This window comes from Tursiops truncatus, chromosome 1 (genome assembly GCF_011762595.2).
Source record: "Tursiops truncatus isolate mTurTru1 chromosome 1, mTurTru1.mat.Y, whole genome shotgun sequence".
NCBI classification, from domain to species: Eukaryota; Metazoa; Chordata; class Mammalia; order Artiodactyla; family Delphinidae; genus Tursiops; species Tursiops truncatus.
This window is the reverse complement of record NC_047034.1, coordinates 2,220,283-2,246,080: the sequence shown is the minus strand read 5'-3', so window position 1 is coordinate 2,246,080 and position 25,798 is coordinate 2,220,283. Positions and strand designations below refer to the sequence as shown.

The following is a 25,798-nucleotide window of genomic DNA, read 5'->3' as shown; positions in this document are numbered from 1 at the left end:
ATGACCTTGACTGAGAGCTGACCAGGTCTGAGGGGTTGTGCCGTCACGTCACACGCGTTAGTGCACTTAACCTCGTAACTCGGAGGCGTGGTAACTGGTCCAAGCACGTCAGGCACGGAGGGTAAGGTCAGTATTCAAATCCAGAGGACCAGCTCCGGAGCTGGTGCTCAGGCATGCTCGAAGTCCATTAAATGAACAGCAAATCTCTAGGGATAACAACCCGCAAAGAGCTGGCGTTACCCGAGCATCTTCAAACAGGAATGTAATAACTACAATTAATGAGACCAGCTTGGGAATTCCCTGGTGGTCCAGTAGTTACGACTCCAAGCTTTCACTGCCAAGGGCACGGGTTCAGTCCCTGGTTGGGGAACTGAAATCCTGCAAGCCGCGTGTCTCGGCCCAAAAGAAGAAAAGAGAAAAAGAGACCGATTCTATGGAACTTCTACAGAAGTAGTATTTTTGACATGGAATTAGTACAGTGCGTTTTATAGAATAGATCAACAAAATAGGGATAATGCTGATTTTATTATTATGAGTTCAATGTCTGCCTGCCAGGGTTAGCACACGGTCACTACCTGCACGGTGCACATCCCCTGGGGGTGAGGCCAGAGGGCTGCACTCTGCCCTTCTTGTCTAAGGACCGCGCAGGAGCTGAGCTTTCCCATGGGGGACTGGAAAACCAATGCTGGAAACTGAGAGGAGCTCCACCCTCTTGCCACCTGGATCCCTCACCCTGGGCAGCCAAGTCTTCCCACCCTGGCAGCTGCACCTGGAGCAGACGCGCCCCTGCACCCCCATCCCATGGATGTAGCCTCTGCTTTCCTGGTCCCCAACCTCGGAGGGCCTTCCGTGCAGCGCGGCTGCTTCTCCATCCTCCTCTCCCGCCTCCCTCAGTGGTCCCCCTGCCACCCCACCTGCAGCTCCCTCTCCAAGCCCCCACCCCTCCCTCCTGCATCTTCAGTACATGGTCTTGCCTCCTTGCCTATGAACACAGACAGAGCCAGAACTCTCAGCTCTCGGGGCTCTACCTGCATCCTCCCACCTGCCCCCCAAGACCTCACCCTCTGTGGGCCAGGCACCACTGCACCGTGAGGACACGTGGAAGACACACTACGGGCTTGCCTCCGCCTGCCCCTCCTCTGCCCACGGTGAGGTCCTGTATCTGGCCTCAGCAGCCCCTCCTGAATCCCCCGGGGCCTTTTTCCATGAAGCATCCCCTCAGCAGGCACTTCCGTTCCTAATCTCTCCTTTTCAACCGCCTCTCCAGCCTAAACACGGGCTGCAGAATTCTCCTTCTGTTTAGTTTCCAAGCATTCTTTTCATACACACACTACTATGTATAAGATAGATAACCAACGAGGACCTACTGTCCAGCACAGGGAACTCTCCTCAGTATTCTGTGATAACCTATACGAGAAAAGAATCTGAAAAAGAATGACTATATGTATAGGTATAACCGAATCACTGTGCCGTACACCTGAAACTAACACAACCTTGTAAATCAACTACACTCCAAAAGAAAGTTGTTTTTAATTAAACAATAAAGCGTTCTCTTAGCCCTCACTCTCCTTCTAGCAACCTTCCACATTCTCCCAACTCTCTGCATTATTGAAAAAGTGAGTCTCACCTCCCCAGGTCCCCTCCCTGCAGTCTGGCCTCTACCCGCAGTGCATGCTGGCAGAAGTCCACTCTGGAGAAGGGAACTCGGAGGACGCCCTGCAGCTTCATCCGACTTCGCGACGACGGGGAGGCCTCTGTCCACGGTATCGGGCCCTTTTCGCCACTCTCTTTTCCCTGACACTATTTTCCTTGGCTCGGCCCCTTTCAGATTCCCTCCCGGACTCTCCTCCTCCTGACCCGTAAGCAGCCGTGTCCACCTGGGCACGCTTAGGTCTCCGGCTCTCACTCTGGACACACATTCCCCTTGACCTATGAACTGTCATCCCTCAGACACAGCCCGACTAGATTCTTCTGCCAGTCCTTTTTATAAGAGGAAAGGAAAACAATAGAGGGGACTTCCCTGATGGTCCAGTGGTTAGGACTCGGTGCTTTCGCTGCCGGGGCTCTGGGTTCAATCCCTGGTCAGGGAACTAAGGCGCTGCCAAAAAAAGAGAAAACAGTATAAATAGCCCAAAAGATGTTCCACAAAACAAGCACCCGTGACTCTGGTTCCCTCGGCATGTCTTTCCCTGAATGTCTCTGGAGCGTGAGTCTCATGTTTCCAGACACTCCTGCCTGGTTCCAAATGCAAGCCACGGCTTCTTCCCAGGTTCATCTCAAACTCTGGAGCAAAAGGTGTGATTGTTGGACTTGGATGTCACCCTCCAACCCACCGCCTTCTCAAGAGTTTTCGAGTATAATATACGCAATTCCACCTCATCCCTTAACTTAATCTGAAGAAGGTGGAAGGTCTAAAGTCAGCGAGACGGTGAAACTGAAATATACTCAGAATGACTCCGTGGAAAGTCCCATGCATGGTCCATAACACACAAAACACTATTCGGATAGATACAGTCCTATACAATAACGCATATGGAAACAGTGAGGCCCGATCTGTGAAAAAGAGTATGCAAACTACTTCAGAGCTGACCACTAGACGCGAGCCAGCTCACACTCCGAGGTCCTATTGCAGGGAAACTGCAGAGGTCGATTTGCACTTGTAAATTAAGTTATATTTGGCACTGCCCTGGCGGTCCAGTGGTTAAGACTCTGCCCTTCCAGTGCAGGGGGTGCGGGTTCGATCCCTGGTCGGGGAGCTAAGATCCCACATGCCTTGCGGCCAAAAAAAAAATCATAAAACAGAAGCAATATTGTAACAACTTCAATAAAGACTTTAAAAATTGTCCACATTGGGGCTTCCCTGGTGGCACAGTGGTTAAGAATCCGCCAGCCAATGCAGGGGACATGGGTTCGAGCCCTGGTCCGGGAAGATCCCACATGCTGCGGAGCAGCTAAGCCCATGCGTCACAACTACTGAGCCTGTGCTCTAGAGCCCGCGAGACACAACTACTGAACCCGCGAGCCACAACTATTGAAGCCCGCGCACCTAGAGCCTGTGCTCCACAACAAGAGAAGCCATTGCAATGAGAAGCCCATGCACCACAACGAAGAGTAGCCCCTGCTCGCCACAACTAGAGAAAGCCCACTCACAGCAACGAAGACCAATGCAGCCAAAAAATAAACAAATAAATAAATAAATTTATTTTTAAAAAAGGTCCACATCAAAAAAATCTTTAAAAAAATTAATTTATATTCATATCTGATCCTTACTATGTAATCAATGCTTCTTAGCCCTCTCTAAAGGGTCCCAGAAAATCTCCCCAGAGAAGAAGGGCAGGAGTTGACCCCTCTTTCCTGCTCAATCAGTGTCATTGAATTAAACAGGAACAATATATAAAAAGATTGAGGGCTTCTCCAGCGGTCCAGTGGCTAGGACTCTGTGCTTGCACTGCAGGGGTTGTGGGTTTGATCCCTGGTCGGGGAACTAAGATCCCACATGCCGCATGACCAAAACAAACAAACAAACAAAAATATGTAGAAAGATTTAGAGAGAAAGAAGAGCACAAGTTTTGTCAGAAAATACCAAGTATCAGTGCTGCGCAGGTGTGAAGCGTGAGGTAGGGATGAGGGGTGGGCGGGGGGAGAGCAGGTGAGCCGTGGTGGAAGATGGTCTGGACAGCTGGGCCGGGCCTACCTGCCACGTAGCCCCCTAGGTACTGGGCTGGGACAGGACATAAGGCCTTGTGTGCCAAGCTGAGGACTAGAGATTTCTCTCTGGAACCTCTGGGAAGCTTGTGCAGGGGAACAAGAAAAGAGGTGACAAGGTAGGATTGGCACTTTCGGGTCCTGGACACCGGACACAGCATCAGTTGGGGTGGGAAGAGAACACGGGCAAGGAAACCCCTTAGGAGTTGGTGAGAGGCGACCTCCTCTTAGAGGGAAAATAAAGACGTGGCTGTTTGACCCTCAAGGCAGTTTTAAGGAAAATAGTCTTAGATTAAAACACATCTGGTAAATTGATGATTTGCTGCTTTGCAGAGATTAAAATCATGACGTGTGTATTCCTTCCTCTCCGTGTTAAAATGTCACCATATCTTAATCCATTCTCCTTTCTCCCATTTGTGTCTGAGTGACTCTCCACACTCCTCACCCCAGCCCTCTTGCTGGCCCCTCCCTCTCCCCTGGCTCCCCTTTGTCTGTGAATGCAAATGCTCGCAGCCACCCAGGGGCTGAGTTTTTTTCTTCTGGAACTTTCTGGAGCCCTCTGGGGCCACCTGAGCCCAGCACCCTACCCCTCGCCCAACGTCACCAAAGAACGAACGGTACTCAGAGCCTCACCACCCATGCAGCCTGGCCTTGACCCTCCAGGACCCGGCCTGCAGGGGCCCTGACTCTTGCAGGATGAAGCTCGTACACAAACTGCCCATCCCAGCGCAGTGCCAGTGCAAACAAAGAACCGGGGGGAAGGAGGCAGGTGATGACCTGAGCTGGTGCGTGACCTGTGCCTTGAAAGACATGCCACCTCCTTCTCGTAAGTGACAAAAACCTAATTCAAAATAATTGAAGCAAAAAAGGGACTTGACCATCTCCAGTGGTGGAGAAGACCAGGCTGAGGCCAAGGCTCAGCTGGCACCCCAGGGCACATCTTCCCACCCTTCACCTCCTGTGCGAAGTTGTTCCTCAGGTACGTTTTTCCAAGTCCTGGAATGAATGGCCAGGCAGCCTTGGAGTCGATGGTCCCAGAGTCCCTCTCCAGGGGTCCACATCAACCCTGAAAAAGGCTGACTGCACAGCTCGGGTCACCCACCCTCTCCCCAGCTTCCAAAGGAGGACAGCCTATGACCCTGAAAGAATACTCAGCCAGTATGAAAGGATTTTAACCAACGATGACATGGAGGCAATGGTGAGATAGAGGTGATGACTGACAGGACATATTTTGGGGAGAACACATGATCCTGTGTGCAGGGAGGAAGGTATGAAAAGACGTTGTAAATAAAAAAGAAGCTGGGGGGCTTCCCTGGTGGTGCAGTAGTTAGGAATCTGCCTACCAATGCAGGGGACACAGGTTCGAGCCCTGGTCCCGGAAGAGCCCACATGCCGCAGAGCAACTAAGCCCGTGTGCCACAACTACTGAGCCCGCGAGCCACAACTACTGAAGCCTGCACTCCTAGAGCCCGTGCTCCACAAGAGAAGCCACTGCAGTGAGAAGCCCATGCACCGCCATGAAGAGTAGCCCCCGCTCGCCACAACTAGAGAAAGCCCGCATGCAGCAATGAAGACCCAAGGCAGCCAAAAATATAAATAAATAAATAAAATTTAAAAAAATAGGCTGTGATAAAACATGGAGTAGGGAATTCCTGCAAGTACAAGGAATCACCAGTCATGGTAGTGACCCTCCTGGACTGATCTGGGTAGGATGGGCATCACAGTCAGAGCCTCAGGTAAGTAGGCAAAATAACGCCCTCCCCAGTAGGAAAACGGGTAACTACTTCCTGTGGAAAGACAGTGAGTAAGACAGCAGACTCGTGGTCCTGAAGATTCCTGGTGACGGCTGGTTGGGGCGGGGCAGTATCAGCATAGTTTCTAGTGATAAATCCTCCAAGCCTGGCAGGACAGCCACGCTAGCTGTTAAAATATTAAAATACTTGTATGTCAGTTGGTAAATAGTCAACACCCTAACACGCCCTCCCAGGGCCACTCCTCTTCATCTGAACCCTAGGACCCTGAGACCAGCCCATGTTCCAGCAACTAGTGCATGGAGTCTGAGCCCTGGGGGGCTTCCAGAACCTTCTGCATCCTTCCCTGGCCCACATGCTCTGTGCCGACTGGCTGATGCCTGCGTCATATTGATTATTGAGTGCTTTGGGCGAGAGCAGACCCCTCGTGGAGAAGCGCTCTCGAACTATTTCCCAAAATCTAGGGAGCTGGAGACGCTGGACCAGGGAGGAGCTGGGGGGTGGGAGCTGCCCCTACAGGAATGGGCCAGTCCCCTCCTGTGAGCTCACTATGTCCCAGGCAGGCACACGCCCCAATCTTCCGCTATGTCCACTTCCACACCAGGAAGTCACCGGCCAATGTGATGTTGGGAGATCAGCAGTATTATCTGTAATCATGTTATTTCCCATCTACCTGCCCTGGGGAACCGTGACATTTAAGCAGAGTCAACATAAACTGGAAGATGAGTGCTAACTCAGACCTGCCCTGGGATTACTCTGTATTCACCCAAATCACAAAAGAGATTAGAGGGCTGCCGTCTGACCCAGAAAGTATAAAACCAAAGTGGACAGTGACAGTATAATCGATTTATAAGCATCCTCTTAAGAGATGCTGGATTTTGCAAAAGGCTGAATATTGTAGGAAAAAGCCAACTCTGGCAGGAAGTAAATAAATATAAGTGGTTTGTGTTTGCTTGTTCATTTAGCAAACTATTCTGAGTGCATTTTGGCCCCAAAGAAACCTCTTAGACTTTTAATATTCAGTCTAGAAATATAACCATTCTTTAACACATCCTGTAATTTATTTTGTAATATCAATCGTGTGGTAAATTTTTATTTTAAGAGGGGCATTTAAGAAGCAAGAGAAGGACTTCCCTGGTGGCGCAATGGTTAAGACTCCACGCTGCCAATGCAGGGGTCCCAGGTTCGTTCCCTGGTCAGGGAACTAGATCCCACATGCATGCCACAACTAAGAGTTCACACGCCACAACTAAGGAGCCCACGTGCCGCAAGAAAGGAGCCGGTGAGCTGCAACTAAGAAGCCCGCTTGCCACAACTAAGACCCAGCACAACCAAATAAATAAATAAAACTTTTTAAAAAAATAAGCTATTAAAAGGCAAGAGAAAAGACAGTTTGGTGGTTTCTCAATAAGTTAAACATAGAACTACCACATGATCCAGCAATTCCACTTCTAGGTGTGTACCTGAAAGAATTAAAAACAGGCTTTCAAATAATAACTTGCACGTGGATGTTCATAGCAGCATTATTTACAACAGACAAAAGGTGGAAACAACCCAGATGTCCTCAACGGGCGAATGGATGAATGGAATGTGGTCCATCCATACAGTTGAATATCATTGAGCCATAAAAAGGCATGAAGTACCGACACCCACTACAACAGGGGTGAACCTAGGAAACACATGCTGTGTGAAAGAAGCCAGATCAAAAGCCGCGTATTGCATGATTCCGCTTGTGGGAAATGCCCAGAAGAGGCGAATCCGAATCCACAGATGGAAGGCGGGCGCGGGGCAGGGAGAGATGGGGAAGGACTTAACGGGGCGGGTCTCCTGCCGGGGTGGAAATGCTCTGCAATTAGATCATGGTGAGGGTCGCACGACATGGTGAACGTGCTAGATGCCACTGAATTGGAACACTTTAAAACGGTTAAATTGGTGAATTGTGTCATATATACTGTACCACAATTTAAAAAAAAAAAAAAAGGGGAAGAGAAGACCACGGGGTTGTGAGGTCCTGAATACCTGGTCTGGTGCCCACAGCTCTGAGGGAGCTTGGCATCAACTCCCCACTCCGTCCCCTGCCCCCCTCTCCCTCTCGCCCTCCCCCGCCCACCCCCCACCCCCGCAAAAAGCATCAGCCTCCCCTCCCCCAGAGCGGCAGTCTCTCACTCTCCGTCCCACAAACAGCAGTGCTTCCTCCCCGGTTGGCCTTTTTTTTTTTCTTCTTTTTTTAAGAACGCTCTGATTAGGTTTTGAATCTTCAGTATTTAACTTCTCTAATGACACTGCAAAGACTTTTGCAAAGTATTTATTTTCCTGACACTTTATGTAAAGAAACTGAGGACAGACTACCTCTTCCTTAAAAGAATAAGGCATGGCTCGAGCAAACCAGAAATGGTTAGCTCTGTTTTTAAGTGCAAGCTTGTCCTGAGGTCCAAGCCAGAGAAGCTTCAAGTTAAAAAACCGTTTGACGGCCACAGATTATAACCTTAAACATGCTGGGCTGACCAGCTCTCAGGACTGGGGCTCACAGAATAAGAAGGATGGCTTCTGTACCTGTAACCCGTCACCAAAATCAACACAGAGTTTCCCTCCTTCTAATGCCAGGGCATCTGCACACGTGCGTGTAGAAAATACAAACATCATCGCATTGTTCGCTACCAGGAATAGAACCTGCTCATTTCTTGTCTGTGGAAAATACGGAAAATTCTTCCACACACACACAGGCACACACATAAAAAGAAAAAAAAAAAGATACAATTTTAGATTTCCTATGGATTTCTGAGTCAAAAACAACAGCTAAGACTGCTATTTTAAAACCAAATTAGAGAATTTTTTTACCACAGGAAACCGTCCTAACAATGACACCTTATTTCCTGAAAACGACAAGAAAATTCCACATATTCCCATGTTGAGTGTGCCACAGTGCAGGTGCTGCAATTCCCACATCGAGTTGCACAAGTGTGTATTTTGAATCTATCATTTGAATCAAAGCATGCTTTATATTCTGGGGTCCTGATACTTTCAGCACTATGTAGAGGATTGGACAAGCTAAAATACAGAAAACGTTGACACTTGAGAAAGGTTTATATGATCCAGTTTACTTTCATTTTTACTGAGACATCACTGTAACTGTAACCGAAAAATTCTCGGGAAACTCCAAGCTAATTCTGTATTATTAATATCGTGTCTGATTATTAATTTCTACAAAACTTTCCTAACAAAGTGTTTACAGAGCCAGAAAACATGGTGTTACCCTCATCCCCTCCCAGCCTAGAAATAGCAGCGAACTGACCCGAGACGCAGACTTTTCTGTAAGTCACTCAAGTGTTTGGGACTTCTTTTTGTTGTTGTTCTTTTCTGAATACTATAGTTTTATTTAATCTTAAAAAATAAATTATTAATAAAAGTTAAAATAAAAATAAATAGATAAAAATAAAAACTCAAAAAAACAAATTATTAAAGAAGCACGTATATATGTGTAGAACCGAGTCACTTTGCTGTACAGCAGAAATTAACATTGTCAATCAACTATACTTCAATAAAAAATAAATAAAATTATCTTCTTTTACTAATTCTTAAAATTAAAGAATATTTCATTTTTCTTCTAAAACCTTCTAGGGCTGGCCTATATTCGTTTGTTTGTTTTAAATGAAGTATAGTTGATGGACAATGTTTCAGGTGTATCGCAAAGTGATTCAGTTTTATATATATTCTTTTTCAGATTCTTTTCCATGATGTTATTGCAAGATATTGACTATAGTTCCCTGTGCTATACAGTAGGTCCTTGTTTATCTGTTTTACATTTAGTGGTGTGGATCTGTTAATCCTAAATTCCCAATTTATCCCTCCTCCCTGTTTGGGGCTTAAACTAAAATGGAAAGAACGAGGCCCGAGGCAGCATTACCCAGGAGCACCTGTCCTGTCCCCTGAGGTGGGCAGGGACGTGGCTGAGTCTGGTCACCGCTGTGTACAGCATCCCCTGTCCCTGCCTGAGGGCCACGGGCGTCTCTGTCAAGAATCCTGCCTGGCTTTGCCGGCCTCCACATTCCCCATCCTTATCTGACCACTCCCCCTTTTCTGGAAATGTGATTAACATTCCACAGACACCTCAGGCATTGCTGGGCTGGTCGGTTCTGCTAAAGGTATGGTCCCCTGATATTCTGGACAATCAGGGTTCGAGTCGAGAAACATCCTGGGTTGTCGCGATGTCTTAACTTTACAAAGTGATGACAACCCCACCCCAGCAGAAAGCACGTCTGTCAGTCCTTCCATCCTTCATCCAGTTTCTGGCCTGCTAGAACTTTCAAGTCCCTTTGGTAGATGATGGTCAGCCTGAGCGACCAATTTTCTCCTTGGCACGTACCTGAGGGCGTGACCAAAAATGCCATTACAGAAAAAAAGAGCCACAGTTCCTACCCACACAGCTTTCAGGTCACAGGATATGCCCACATGCTCGGCCTGTCCCCACGAGATCAAACCGCCTGTGTTCAAATTCCAGGCTCCCTGCTTCACAGTCATGTTCCCTTGGGCCAATTCCTTCACCTCTCTGAGCCTCAGTCTTGCCACCTGGAAAACAGGAGCACAATACAAGTACCTACCATTTAAAGAAAAGATTTTAATGAAAAGATTAAAAACGGAGGTCCTGTAAAAGCAAGGATGCTTGTCCTGGGCACCTAGCTGACTGCTGTAATTTCTTGTTCCTCCAAGCTCCTCCTTAGCTAATGTAGTTTTAACAGCTGGGACAGGGGACAGGAAGTGGAAACCGTGGCGGAAGAGGAAAAAGGGGCCTCTGCGGCTCCTTCAGATGTATTTACAACCCCAGGTGGAGACAGAGAGGCACAGGCAGAGAGCAGGGCTTCTGAGCCTCGCCCAGTGACAGGTGAGCCCAAACTGAGAAGGGTTAGAAAATCCTCATCTCAGGAGCAGAGCCTGCCCACCTGCTTCAGGGCCGATCCTGCCCGAAGTGTAGGGTCAACCCCATGGATGCACGAGCCTTCTTCCTATCGACAGCGACCACCCCCCTTGACAGAGAAGTGTGGGGCTGAGGGGACCGTTCAGCCCCTGGGGCCCCTTGTCCCCAACGCTCTGGACACTCCTCCACCAGCTTAGGGGGACAGTCAGGGCTGAGCCCCTTGACCTATTTGGTGGAAGAAGTAGATGCTCAATAAATATTTGCTGAATAAATAAATGTTTGAGTGAAGTGGAGTCAGATGCGCACATGAATAGCTGAGGGTAAGGAAGCAGAGAGGCTTATGTCCAAGCAACTTCTGTCCATCCTGGAGGACAGGGGTGGGCAAACTTTTTCTGTAAAGAGCCAGAGAGTGAATATTCTAGACTTGGCTGTCCAAACGGGCTCCCTGCAACGAGTCGAGTCTGCAACGTTGCAGGAAAGCAGCCAGAGACAACGTGTACATGTGCGTGTGGCTGTCCTCCCGTAAAGCCTTGTCTGGACGCAGAAATGGGAAGTGTGCCTCATTTGCGCATGTCACGAATTCTTCTTTTAATTTTTTCCAACCGTTTAAAAATGTAAACACCACTTTCAGTTCACAACCTCCATAAAAACAGGTGATGGTGGATCCGACCCCTGAGCTGTAGTCGCCAGCCCCTGCTTTAGGAAACACAAGAGCCAGGAAGGTGAGGAACTAGAGGTGACAAAGTTCTTCCCCCTTGGTGGCCACACTACCTCTTCCTCTGTGTCTTCTCCTCTGTCTCAAATCTCCCTCTGCCAAGGACACTGGTCCTTGGATTTCAGGCCCACCTGAATAATCTCCTCATCTCAAGGCCCTTGACTTAATTATATCAGCAAAGACCCTTTTTCCAAATAAGGTAACAGTCCCAGGTTCAGATAATTCCTGAATTATCTTTACTTGGTTATACAGTCACAGGCCACCAACAAATAAATGTAGATCTATTGGAAAACCACCCCTGGAACAATTGACCTGGGCAAGGATCAGCTTAGATGTTAAAGCCACGGGGTGAAAGGTCCCCGGAAGAAAGGATAATCACACAAACTCTACAAATCATCCAACGGATTACTTATTAGTTACGAAGGAGACCGCTACCTGGCTGGCGAAGAAGCCTGGTGGGCACCTCTGGGCCAGGTGACCAGGTCTTGCACTGACATCACCTGACGTGTTGCTCAGAGAGGACCCACAACACCCGTGTAGGATGTCAACTGTCCCCCTGACTCTACCCACGAGGACCTGGCCGCAGCCAGATCAAGGCGTATTCTGCAGAATAACTGACCTGGATTTTTCAAAACTGACAATATCCGAGGTCCAAAATAAAGGCAGGGGTGGGGTGTTCTTGATTAAAGGAGACTAAACATGGCAAACAGATGCAATGCCTAAACTTCAGTTACATCCTGGATTTTTTTTTTTTTTTTTTTGCGGTACGCGGGCCTCTCACTGCTGTGGCCTCTCCCGTTGCGGAGCACAGGCTCCGGACGCGCAGGCTCAGCGGCCATGGCTCACGGGACCAGCCGCTCCACGGCATGTGGGATCCTCCCAGACCGGGGCACGCACCCGCGTCCCCTGCATCGGCAGGCGGACTCTCAATCACTGCGCCACCAGGGAAGCCCTGGATTTTTTTTTTTAAGCCATGAAGAGCATTAACAGGAAAACTGGAGGAAATGAATATAGACTGTATACTCCATCGTAGTATTGTATCAATGTTAGATTCTTTAGTGGGGTGATTATATTATGGTTATGTGGAAAATTATGCTTATTTTTAGGAGTTACTAAAATGTAAGTGTCATGATGTCTGCATCTTACTTTCAAATGGTTTAGAAAAGAGAGATTCAGAGACAGCACAGGGAACTCTAGTCAGTACTCTGTAATGACCTATATGGGAAAAGAATCTAAAAAAGAAGAGTGCATATATGTATAACTGATTCACTTTGCTGTACAGCAGAAACTAACACAACATTGTAAATCAACTCTACTCCAATAAAAATTAATTACAAAAAAAGAAAGGTAACGTGCCAAAATGTTAACAATTGCTCAGTCTAGATAAAAAGAATACTGACGTTCATGGTATTATTTGTTCAACTTTTCTCTAGATTTGAAATTTTTCACAACAAGTGGGGTACAACTTAAGCTAATACAATGTTATATGTTAATTATAGCTCAATAAAACTGGGGGCGGGGGGAGGGATCATGAAGGGTATCAGAAAAATGACCCCAGGGCCATTCTTAGATATCAGAAACAAACTAAAACGAGAATCTTTGGAAAAACATCTGAATGATGGAAGCCTTGTTTGCCAGAGCTTCATGTAATAAAAAGAGAAAATGGGTTGAAAGGGTCTGCGTATATAGCAGTGGGCTGACCACAAACTGTGGTGGAGACGGAAGAGCCTCTAGCCAAGGACGGCCATTTCTGGTCCTTGCCTTGCTGCGCGAGACCCGGAACCTTAGCGTTCCAGGCCTTGGTTTCTTCACGTTCGTAATGATAGAGTCGCGCTAGGTGTGCTCTAAGTTCTGTTCTGTACACAAAATGACATGGTGTAGGTACACAAAAGGGAGACTGCTTCTGGCCTGGCCTATACACTACGTAATGCACGCAAAGCTAGAAGACGTGAAACCATGGCTGTATTCTGTTGCAAAATACGAGAAAAAAGAAAAAAGTAACACGTTGGGGGAGGCATGATGTCACAGCACATGAATACCATTTCCTTATCAGGGAGCTTCACCATGACTTGAAAACAGACGCTGCTTTACTCGATCCCCTTTCCGCTTTACCCACGCTGCCCTCTCCCAGCTGCCAAAGCCACCCTGATACCCCCCACCCCCAGTACCCTTCCCACCCTCGGCAACAGAAACACAGAGGACGTTCACACCGGATGTGCCCGGCCGGGCCCGCCAGTCACTTTTCTCAAAAACATTGCAGTTCTGCAAATCATTTTGTGCATATAAACCACTGGTTCTCAACCTTAGCTGAGCCTCAGAATCACCCTGGGAGCTTCTGGAAATGCAGACACCCCAGAGCCAACGGTGAAGACTCCAGCTTACTTGGTCTGGGGCTGGGCTAATGTGTCTGCCTGTAAATGTTTAAAGATGTAAGGATTAATCTGAAGAGCTGTCACGACGTGAGCCCCAGAACAGACGTCCCCACCTGAGTTTCTGTCTGTTTATCCACTTTTTTCTGCCTAAGAATGACCATGTCACAGTTAAGAAATTCTAAAATTGAGGGACATTTCCGTGGTTGCCTTACCACACTTGATCGCCTGTACTCTATACACACCTGGACATAAATCTTGTTGTAAGAGGTAGTAGAATTAAATCAGACATATACATTTAATAGAAGGAATACCAGTCATTTACAAAAATCCATCATACAAAGTATTCAATTGCCCACTAATTCAGGAAAAAAAAATACTGAACTATCTGAGAAAAAAATGCATTTCCATGTTTTCCTCTTTCCATTATTACAAGATAAGTGGAGTCAGAGAGCTGTGGGTTGCAGGCAGACGAGCTCTGGGGTCTGAGGGTACCAGGTACCTGTCTATGGTCTGGTAACTGCTTAGGCCCTGGGTACCTTCCGTGGAAAAGTAGGGATAGCAGAACCTATCTTTGGCGATAATCAGAATGACATATACTGACAAGTGTTGGCGAGGATGTGAACAAATCAGAATTCTTAGACAGCTGACGGGAATGTAAAACGGTGTGGCCACTTCAGAAAATAGTCTGGGAGTTCCTCAAAAGAAGAGAGTTAACGTATGACCCAGCAATTCCTTTCCTGGGGATCCATCCAAGAGACGTGAAAACACACATCCACACAGAAACCTGGACACAGATGTGCACAGAAGCATCATTTATAAGAGCCCTAAAGTGGAAACAACTCAGATGTCCATCCACTGATGAATGGATAAATAAAAGGTGCTATTACGTGCCATTGAATATTATTTGGCCATGAAAAGTATGCGGTACTGATACCTGCTATGACACGGACGAACCTTCAGATTGCGTTATGTGAAAGACGTCAGTCACAAAAGACCACATCCTGGATGATCCCATGTATATGAAATGTTCAGAACGGGCACGAGTGGTTGCCTCGGGTTGGGTGAGTTGTGAAGAAACGGAGACAGGCTGCTGACGGGTGGGTACAGGGTTCCTTGGTGGGGTAATAAATGTGTTCTCAAATTGACTGTGGTGATGGTTGCAAAATCCTGTGAATATACCACAAACCACTGCGTTGCACACCTTCAAAGGGTGAATTACAATGGACGTGAATTACGTCTCAATAAAATTTATTTTTAAAATAAACTTATCTTGCATCATGCTTGTAAACTTTAGATAATTTATATAAAGTGCCTGGCACAGTACCTGCTAAGTAACTGAAATTCAGTAAATGGTGTTAGTATTAGTGGTTTTTAATTATGAAATGCAGGTCCACCAGGAAGTGACACGGAATAAACCTGGATGAGCCAATGTTTGCCAAGCTCACTTGATTGTGTTAAACAAGGTTTTTTTGGGTTATTTTGGACACACCTCGCAGCATGTGGGATCTTAGTTCCCCGACCAGGGATTGAACCCACGTCCCCTGCATTGGAAGGGCAGAGTCTTAACCACTGGACCGCCAGGGAAGTCCCCTTAAACAAGGCACTCTTTATAGCGATTCCTAAATTGTGTTATACTTTTTCACATGTGTTCTTGTACTAGACAATCAACTCCTAAAGAACAACATCCCTGTACCAGGAATAGGATATTACTGAAATAATATAAAGCATGTACAATAGATACTCTTGAGCTGTTTAAAAAAACATGGAAGGGCTTCCCTGGTGACGCAGTGGTTAAGAATCTGCCTGCCACTGCAGGGGACACGGGTTCGATCCCTGGTCCGGAAGATCCCACATGCCGCGGAGCAATGAAGCCCGTGCGCCACAACTACTGAGCCTGCACTCTAGAGCCCGCGTGCCACAACTACTGAGCCCACACACCATAACTACTGAAGCCCACGTGCCTAGAGCCCATGCTCCGCAACAAGAGAAGCCACCGCGGTGAGAAGCCCACTCACTGCAACCAAGAGTAGCCCCCGCTCGCCGCAACTAGAGAAAGCCCGCGTGCAGCAACGAGGACGCAACGCAGCCAAAAATAAATAAATAAAATAAATAAATTTATTTTAAAAAAACATGGAAGATTAGTTAATAACTTGAAAATATGATCAGGATATATTAAATGAAAAAAGCAGTTCATACAAGAGTATGATCATTTGTGGTGTGTTTTCCAGAAAAAAGTGAAAGGATTTTCATGAAAATATTAATAGCAGTCACCTCTGGGCGGGGAAGATTGTCGGTATTTTCTTTGCTTCTAGTTGATCTTCTGTATTGTCTACATTTTCTAGAGTAGGCATTGCTTTTGTAATTATGATGTCTAATCATTGACCACACCCGTCTAGCCTAAGAAGTAAAAGAGGCAGCAACTCCTGCCATTCCAAGTTAACTAAAACACATTATTGCACCTACATGCACACTAACATTTTATAAAGCAGGGGTACCTCTCAGGTCACGTGTGCTTTTTCAAAATACAAATGTCTGGGCCCCACCTAAGACCTAAGGAGTGAGAATCTTCAGGGAAGCACCTGGGCATATGTCCTGGATAAAAGCACCAGTGTTGCTTGCTTGCTGTGTCATTCCTGAATGAAGAACCAATGTTAAGGATTTCCCTGGTGGCACAGTGGTTAAGAATCCGCTTGCCAATGCAGGGGACACAGGTTCAAGCCCTGTTCTGGGAAGATCCCACATGCCGCGGAGCAACTAAGCCCGTGTGCCACAACTACTGAGCCTGTGTGTGTGCCACAACTACTGAAGCCCGTGTGCCTAGAGCCTGTGCTCTGCAACTAGAGAAGCCACTGCAATGAGAAACCCATGCACCACAACCAAGAGTAGCCCCCGCTCACCGCAACTAGAGAAAGCCCGCGTGCAGCAACGAATACCCAACACAGCCAAAAATAAATAAAATAAATAAATAAACTTATTTTAAAAAAAAAGAACCCATGTTAAAAATCTAGGCTCCAAAGGAAGAAGGGAAGGAAGGGAGGGGGTAAGGGGAGAAGGGAGGGAGGGGAGGGAGGGGGGAGGGAGGGGAGGGGGGGAAGGAGGGGAAGGGAGGGGAGGGGGAGGGGAGGGGAGGGGAGGGGAGGGGGAGGGGAGGGAGGGAGGGAGGAACGGGGGAAGGGATTAAAAAAAAAAAAACCGAGGTTCCACTGCATAACCTGCAAAACTTCATCAGTGCGTGTGTGTTTCCAGGACCGTCCTCAAGACTCTCCCTCCCCGACACCAACCGAGCTCCTGGAGGTGGGAGCTTTGCCTGATTCATCTTCATGTCATACAGGCTGATGTGTCAGCGTTAGTGGGATAGCCGGACACTCGCATGCAAAAATGATAAACGCATGCAAAAATGATAAACACCGTCCACCTGACTCCTTATTTCAGCCACTGCTTTGTCATCCAAATCCAGCTGCTTATCTGTAAAATCAAGTTAGGCAGCTTGAATTGTAACCCCACCAATGAAAAGCAAACAACTTCAGAAAAATGAAGTAATTCTAGTCGGTAGGTGTTTTCCTTAGAAGTGACAATGAAGCATGAAGATATGGAAAGGCTTCGTGCATGAGGTATTCTTAAAATGCAAACCAAACCTCTGTAGCTTTTTATGCACCCCAGGCGACAGCCCGATAATACTAGGCTTTGGTCATCTGTTTCAATTAATTCAGTTCTACATTGAATTCAGTATTCTTCAAGAACTCCCTTTTCCAAAAATGCATTTGAGGTACTGATGTTGACATTTTATTGACAGCTCTGCAGTAGCTGAGCTCTACATCACACTAATATCAAAGATCCAAAAATAAGATGACCTGGAAAGAGAAGGTCAGTTTTTTCTACGTGTGCTTTGACCCTATTTGCAAAATAAATATAATACGTATATATGTGTATAAGCGGCCAATAATTTATCCAAAAATCCAGATTTCTGGTAAGTGCCTAATATCTATCAGATACTGCGGAATTCCATCACCAGTGAGGTAGTTTGTAAAAACGACCACACATTCTTTTCCCTACATCCATATTCTTGCAATCATAGCAAGGTCCTTCCCATCAAAAGGCAGAGTCTCTTTCCCCATCCCTTAGCATCTCTGTTGGTCCTGTGACTTTTGAAGCAAATGTGATGCAAGCAGTGGCTTTAATCCCCTCCACTCCTGGGGGCGGGTGGTTACTGCACCTGGGGCCCTAACACCACCATGTGAATGAGCCCAAGCTAGCCTGCTGGAGGAGAGACACATGCCTATTGCCAGGCACATCAGCAGGGCCCTCCTGGGTTATCTGGCCACCATCTAACCCACTGCTGGCTCTAGATCAGCCGCCCGCCCAGAAGAAATCAGCTGAGTTGCCCAGACCAGAACAGTCTGACTTCAGAATCACAAGCTAGAGACTCGGTTGTTTGAAGCCACTAAACTGGGGAAAAGGGGGAGAGATTGTGTTCCTAGCAAAAGCTATCTGATTACAATGGGGCAACAGTTTAACAATTCAGAACACTATATTGAAACGAATTCTAACTCACGGACTTAACGCGGTACATTCTTATAACGTCAGAGATACAAAGTCTCAAGCCCACTTGCTCCGCGTGGCAGACAGAGCAGCTATCCTACTGAGCACGCGGAAGCTCGGGGACAACACCGTGATTCCCAACCACCTGTCAAGTCCACAGGAACACGAAGACTATTGAGTGGGTCAGGCTCCGCCCTCAAAATCCTTACTCGGGGAAATGGGAAAGCAAATAGGAATCAGATGAGAATACAATCTGGTCATCACTGGAGGTGGTGGGGAGAGAAGAGACTAAGACCTCCTGGTCCTCACACCCCGGAGTTAGCCGAGAAACTGGGGCAGGAGTTTACAGGACAGAGAAGCAGAGAGACCTAGCTGGGATCCCACACTGACAGACCAGGCGGGGGATGCCTTCAGATAGGGGTATCTCCTCGAGGCTGGAGGATGGAGACCAACACCAGACTTAGGCACAAAGCCGGGTGGGGTGAATCAGGAGAGTAAAGACATCATCAAGGGTGACCTATGGGCTCAGTGATGTCATGGGGGCAGGCTGGTGGTCAGAGTTGTTAGGCGAGTGTGGACAGATTCAGTTTGGTGTCCATGGAAACCCCAAGTGGAATCTGTGCTGGTGACGCGAGGGCTGCCCCGGAGCTGGGTAGAGAGAGGGAAGCTACAGATGCAGACCTGGGGAGACGGACCCAGAGACGTCCCCTTGGGAAAGCAGCTTTCGGCTTTGAGTCCGCATCTGTGAAAGGAAGATACGAATCCTTATGCAACAGGGGTGTGTTGAAAATTATGTGTAATATTGTTAAACACAATGGTTGGTGCGTGACAGACACTCAACACAGGCTGCCTGATGATCAAGGAAAATCAGGAAGAGAATGGATCAGTGTAAAGGCCCAGGAGCGGCGGGGGGCTGGGGGGCTCCAGTATCTAAGAAATGGGCTGAGGAGCAGACACAGGACACCAAGAGGAAAAAAGTAAATAAGCAAAATAAACAGAACAAAATCCGATAGCAGGTAGCCAACCCTCCAAAAAGCTACTGACTCAGGCTTCTACAGAAGTTTATATACACTGACCCAATAATTCCCCCTCTAAGCATCTATCCTAAGAAATAGTAAATCTTTTAAAAATTAAGAAATATCTGGGGGCTTCCCTGGTGGCGCAGTGGTTGAGAGTCCGCCTGCCCATGCAGGGGACACGGGTTCGTGCCCTGGTCCGGAAGGATCCCACGTGCCGCGGAGCGGCTGGGCCCGTGAGCCATGGCCGCTGAGCCTGTGCGTCCGGAGCCTGTGCTCCACAACGGGAGAGGCCACAATAGTGAGAGGCCTGTGTATCACACACACAAAAAAAAGAAAAATCCTTGGATATAATGCTGAGCCTTAAATAAACGTGAAGAACACCAACAGACGAGTTATCCAAATTGTGGTAAATTCACAGGATTTATTTTCTGTCTGGGGTGGCGGCTCGGAGCTGGGAGAGGGATAAGAATGTTCGCCGACTAGAACAAAGTACGTCAGCTGTTAAGAGAGATCAGATTATAGTATACGAGAATTTCTGATTTTTGTCAACATCCTTAATTTGTGACAATAAATATGTATTATGCACCTATACACACCCCAAACCTCCACCTGAAAAATAAATAAATAAATAAAAGACCTGGTAAAGCAATTATACTCCAATGAAGACGTTAAATAAATAAATAAATAAAAGGAATTACAGAATATTTTACGGGGAGTCGGGGGGGGGGGCAGGGAGGAGTACTCACCTTGCTTTCAAGTTCACCCACCATATGACCTCTCCCTCCTTTTCTATTGTTGTTTCTGACAGTTCCATAGTCTTCCTCCAGTCAAACTGGGCATGTCTGCTCCCTGGAGCTTTCCTACTTCCACTGTTCCCCCCACCCACCCCCAGACATCCCCCTCTGCCTGGAATCGTGCCTCCCAGAGACTAATCCAATTGGGTATTAGTTGGGGGGATGGGGGTGGGTATTAGTCCTATTTGATAGAGAGGACTGTGTATCCAAACACTACCCAACCCACCAGTCCCACCCAGCCTTTATCTGGAATCGCTGTCTCATCAGTGACTATGGCTTTGTGTTTCCCTGAAGGCATGACTATTTCGCTTCAGGCCAAAACTACTCACCCCGAGGTCATTCCTACAGACCAGCTCTCGAGAGTCTAAACACTGAAATCGTTGCAAAATCATGTGCGTGCACGTCTGTGCATTTTTCTGGGAAAGAGGACCCACGATTTCACCAGATTCTCAAATCTTCCATGACCCAGAAGAGGGTAAGGCACACCGTTTGATCCTCATTTGGTCCTTCCGTCCTACTCACTCCAGGGAAACCTCCAGGGTTTACCCAGCTCGGCATCCCCCTGATGTTTGGAAAAGAGCCTCGCTCCACACGGGCACTGGGCTGTGGAATCCTCGACACATGCCGGCCCTAACCCCGTGGAAAGGGGAAAGTTTTAAGAAGAAAGGGGGAAAAGAAAACCTTAACTCCTCCAGTATAAAGATCCTATCACAGCTCCAACACGGACAAAAGTGAAAGTGAAATGATTGCACTTTTCTTTCCAACGTCAGCCAAGCCTCCAGCAAGGCTGGGACTGGGGAGCAGGCAGCCCAGTCAGCCCCTAACTCGCTTCTGTCTTGAGTAACAATCCTCACACGCTCCCTGAACCTCATTTCCTATTTGTGCAACATGGATAATAGCTCTTGCCCCTTATCTACCAAATGAGGGGGGTGTGAGGACAGCAGGAGACACACGGAATGCTTCTTAGACACTCCATCAGGCAGTTTCTTCACTAATCCTCTCATCAGAGAGCCTGTGGTTGCAGAGACAGCTGAGTGCTTGTTTCCACGTCCTGCGGGGCTGCCTGCTTGCAGGTCTAAAATATTTCCAAATGTGCTCAAATTTAGCAATGGTGGTAAGAGAACCCAGGGCTGAAACGCACTCTGGCCACACTCCAACGCAGCGTTTCTCAATAATCTTAAACCCACGTTCCCATTTGATAAGGATTAGGAAACTTGCTCCCTTTTTACATTTTGTTATGAAAACCAGGCTTTGGGTTTGTTTGTTTGTTTGGTTGGTTGGTTTTTTGCGGGCCTCTCACTGCTGTGGCCTCTCCCGCTGCAGAGCACAGGCTCCGGACGCGCAGGCTCAGCGGCCATGGCTCACAGGCCCAGCCGCGCCGCAGCATGTGGGATCTTCCCGGACCGGGGCACGAACCCGTGTCCCCTGCATCGGCAGGCAGACTCCCAACCACTGTGCCACCAGGGAAGCCCCGGTTTTCCCCTTTTTTAAAGCACACAAATTACTCGGCGGCAAGAAGGAATGAACTGGTGATTTATAACAGCCTGGCTGAATCTCAAACGTGTTACACAGAGTGCAAGAAGCCAGGCCAGAAAGAGGATGTGGGTTATGAGTCCATCACATAAAACTCTAGAAAAGCAGACAGGTCTCCATGACACAAGTGGATGAGCAAGTGCTGGGGATGGGAGGCTGGAGGGGCTGCAGGACACTCTGGGGGGGGAGGCATGATGGAGGCATTCCTTACCTTGACTGTGATGTTTTCACGGTGGATACCTACGTCACAACTTACCACATATGTGCATTGATTGCACGTGAATTACACGTCAGTGATGCTGTTCTGAAAAATTTTATTATGCCATTGAATTTCTCCAAGAAAAGTGAACGCTGTCCACCCTGCCCCATTAAAAATGGTTCTAAAAATGAGCTTAGGACTTCCCTGGTGGAGCCACGGTTAAGAATCCGCCTGCCAATGCAGGGGACACGGGTTCGAGCCCTGGTCCGGGAAGATCCCACGTGCCGCAGAGCAACTAAGCTCGTGAGCCACGACTACTGAGCCTGTGTTCTGGAGCCCACATGCCACAACGACTGAGCCCGCGAGCCACAACTACTGAAGCCCGCGCGTCTAGAGCCCGTGCTCCGCAACAAGAGAAGCCACTGCAATGAGAAGCCCATGCACCACAACGAAGACCCAAAGCAGCCCAAAATTAATTAATTAATTAGTTTTAAAAAGTGAGCTTACCGGCCCCCTCGGCTGTCTCTGAGTCATTCCGTAGCCTCCGGGACTCAGCACAGTACTCAGCACTTAGCCCCAGTACTCCTCGCTTCTCCAGAGCGCCCGCACCCAATCTGCTCCCTCCCTGGAAACGACCTCCTGTGTCTCTCTCCTCTTCACTCCTCCTTCCAGGTGCAGCTCAGAGCTCTCCAGAAGGGGCCCCTGAGGCTGAGCACAGTCCCTCCTCGGGTCCCCGTGGCTCCTGGGTATTTTTCTCACCGCCACTCACCACTTCTTACGACTTTATCTGTTCAGGCTTCTGGTCCCCCTAGCCGCCGCCCCAGACTGTACACCTAAAGGGGTTCTTAACCTTTCTGTGCCCTGGTTTCCTTCAGCAGCCTTGTGAAACCTCTTCAGAATCAAGTAAAGGGAGTTCCCTGGTGCTCGAGTGGTTAGGATTCGTCACTCTCACTGCCAAGGGCCTGGGTTCAATCCCTGGTCAGGGAACTGACATCCCACAAGCTGCACGGTTCGGCCAAAAAAAGAAAAAAAAAAAAGAATCAGGTAAAATACACAGGCATATGCAGAAAGTTGATTACGAACTGGTTATCAAAACATGAAAATACATATTTGATGTAATACATAACATCTATGCCTTTTTATTCAATGCCAAGGTCTTGTGGTAGGTCAAATAACTACCATTATTTCAAAGTAGTGATACGTATGAACAATATTTCAAGAGAACTGCAAACAGCTCTAACGCGACAGGAAAATACGTGTAATTTCCCGGTGACAGTCACAGGGACAGCTGATACTACCGTGGTTTTCCATCACCATTCATCTCTGAAGGAACTACGACATCACAGCTGGAGGTTACTGAACATGTAATCTTTTCTCCATCCGAGTTCACAAAGTCCCTGAATTCCAACCAAGGACAAGGATCCGTGGCCGCCTGGATAAGAACTGCTGTTTAGAGAGGCCGTGTACAATTTATCTTTGTGTCTCAAGGCTCCTAACACACAGACGGAACTTAATATCCCGCTCCAAAACACTGTAACAATAACAATGACAATACTAAGTATCAATTCAAAAACAAAGATAAGGGACTTCCCTGGTGGTCCAGTGGTTAAGAATCTGCCTTCCAAATGCAGGGGACGCAGGTTCAGTCCCTGATAGGGAAACTTAAGATCCCACATGCCGCAGGGCAACTAAGCCGGTGGGCCCTAGAGCCCACACGCCACAACTGGAGAGAAGCCCACACGCCGCAACTAAAGGTCCCACGTGCCTCAACTAAGACCCGATGCAGACAAATAAATAAATAAATATTTTTAAAAAAACAAACAAAGATAAATAATTTCTCCTGCTAATAATTGTTACCATTACTACTAGCATGCTGACACCCAAGTAGAGGCTGGAAGACTGTTCACGGACGGCCAAGGGGCTTCAAATACATCTACCTGGAAACACATCATTCCCTGGCCACCTTACAACACAGTCTTCAATTCTCCGAGCATTAACACAAAACCATGGAAAGAGAACAGAGAAGATTCAGGGGCCATACGGGGAGGACATCAGTTCCCTTGCCGTGACCTTGCCACGTGCAAGGTGACCTTCAAATGGGCCGTGCGGCTCCAGATACGTGAGTGACAAGAGATTCCCTTTGCTCGGTCTCTTTCCTCGCGCTGCCGCGGATACTAAAGCGAGATGCCTCATCCCGACCGCACCTCTCTCTTCCTGTTCCTAAACAAACACCTCCTTTCTTCTCTCTTGTTGGGGCAGTTATTGTCGAGAGCATTTTCTAAGAGTGTAAAAATGCTGCAAGGGGGTCAAGTGAACTGGAGGGATAAAACAGCACCGCGGGGGGCCCTGTGTGTCCTCACAGGACGCCTAGTCTCGGGCTGCACACTGGACCATGATTCATGTGGCCAGAGGGTTGGGGGATGGGGGGCGGGCTTGGACGAGGGCAGCTCCCATGCCTCCACCCTTGGACCATTGCCTTTAGCACTGGAGGCGGATCCGCTTCTAACTTCCAGCATCATTCAAATGAGCTAAGTGAGTAGAAGTGTTCACCTGTGCACTTCTGTTCCCTCCAACCCAAGATACTGAGGAACAGCTCTTACCCGCAGTCCAATTCAAGACTGCCGAGCAAGCGTATCACTCCTCGCGCCCCATCCGCATCCTGTCGTAGCCTAAGCACCCGCCCATTGAACGTGGGCTGTGTGGAGATAGGCCGTTTGGGGAGTGGGGTGTCTGAAGTAGCGGAGAACAGGGAGATTCCCACGGGGCTCCCTTAGCGCCATGGCGCCCCAGCTGCTGGGAGCTCTGCGGTCACGGGAGGCGTCCTCTCCACCTGGTTGATCTGCAGGACGCCCTGCACATTGCGGGGATGAACGTCTCTCCTCCACTTCACTCTCTCTCACCAGCTTCTCACCTTCCATCTGCAAACATGCTCAAATTGATTGCATCCTTAGAGTAGCAGCAACTACCTTTACCCCACTTCTCCCCAGTTACCAAATTTCTGCCCCGTTATCTGTTCCAACTTCTGAAGAGCGAGGTCCGAGGTCGAGGTCTTCACTTCCTCCATCTTTCTACCTCCTCTGACCTCCCTAAACTCTGCTTCCAGCCACCAGCTCTGCACTGGACTGCAGCTAGTTTATTAAAACGGATGGTGCCAGGTCGATGACCTCATCATTGCCAACTGGTCCCCGAGGATGGCTTTGCATCTTTGGCCGGAATAATCCCAAGGGATGTCTGACACCCCCTCCACATGGAAACTGCCCCCCACTCTCCTCCCCCCTCTTAGTTTCTCCTGCATGCGTCGTTTGTGGGATCTTAGTTCCCCAACCAGGGATTGAACCCTGGCTCCAGTAGTGAAAGCACCGAGTCCTAACAGCTGGACCGCCAGGGAATTCCCAAGGCTGGTGTTTCTAATTCTCCTTCTTCAGTCTTTGGTCTCACTCAATCTAGGCATTGTCTTTAGGAGATCTAATCCATTGGGCTTCAAGCTCTTTCGATCATGAATCCCCTAAAATACAAACTGCACGCCCCTAGACGATGTCTACTTTTGGCACCACGTTGTTTTAACCCAAGTTTCAGTGGCTGCAAAGCATCTTGTTAATTGTGTTTTGCACATGCACAAATCTTTTTAGTAAAGCTAGAAATGGTACATCATTCTTTTTTCCTGTTTTAACTTCCATTTCCACTCCACTTACCCCACAGATTTTTTTAACAGTTTTATTGACAGGTAAGTCACATATTATACAATTATCCATTTGAAGTGTACAATTGCATGGTTGTTAGCGTAATCACAGACTTGTGCATCTATCATCACAGTCACTTTTAAAACACTTTCATTACCCCCAAAGAAATCCCGTCCCCACCGGCAGTCACTCCCCATCCCCCGGTCCCTGCCACAGTCCTGAGCAACTACTAATCTATTTTCTGTCTATAGGTTTGCTTACTCTGGACATTTCATACACATCCGATTACACAATATGTGGTCTTTTGTGACTGGCTTCTTTCATGTAGCATAATGTTTCCAAGACTCATCCTTGTTGTAGCATGATCCATTCTTATTCCTTTTTATTTTCCAATAATATTCTACTAGACAGATAGACCACATTTTGTTGAGTCATTCATCAGCTGGTGGACATTTGGCTTGTTTCTATGTTTTGGCTATTATGAATAATGCCGCTTTAGACATTCTTCTACAAGGTTTTGTGTTACAGATTTTAAACCAAATTTATTTTTATGTTTCAGCATCTTTTATCGATAACCTT

The 25,798-nt window shown here is 47.7% G+C and overlaps 1 long non-coding RNA gene across 2 annotated transcripts in view; it reads right to left on the bottom strand.

The window, feature by feature from the left end:
* LOC141278934 (uncharacterized) overlaps nt 1-25,798 on the bottom strand; it is a 36,266-nt gene that overhangs the window by 5,420 nt on the left and 5,048 nt on the right. Inside the window, exon 1 of one of the 2 annotated variants that reach the window (XR_012332362.1) lies at nt 19,760-20,646. The exons of the other annotated variant lie outside the window; for it this stretch is intronic. This is a non-coding gene — a long non-coding RNA (uncharacterized lncRNA). Of the gene's footprint in view, nt 1-19,759; nt 20,647-25,798 lie in introns of those variants that run through there. 2 annotated transcript variants of the gene reach the window in all.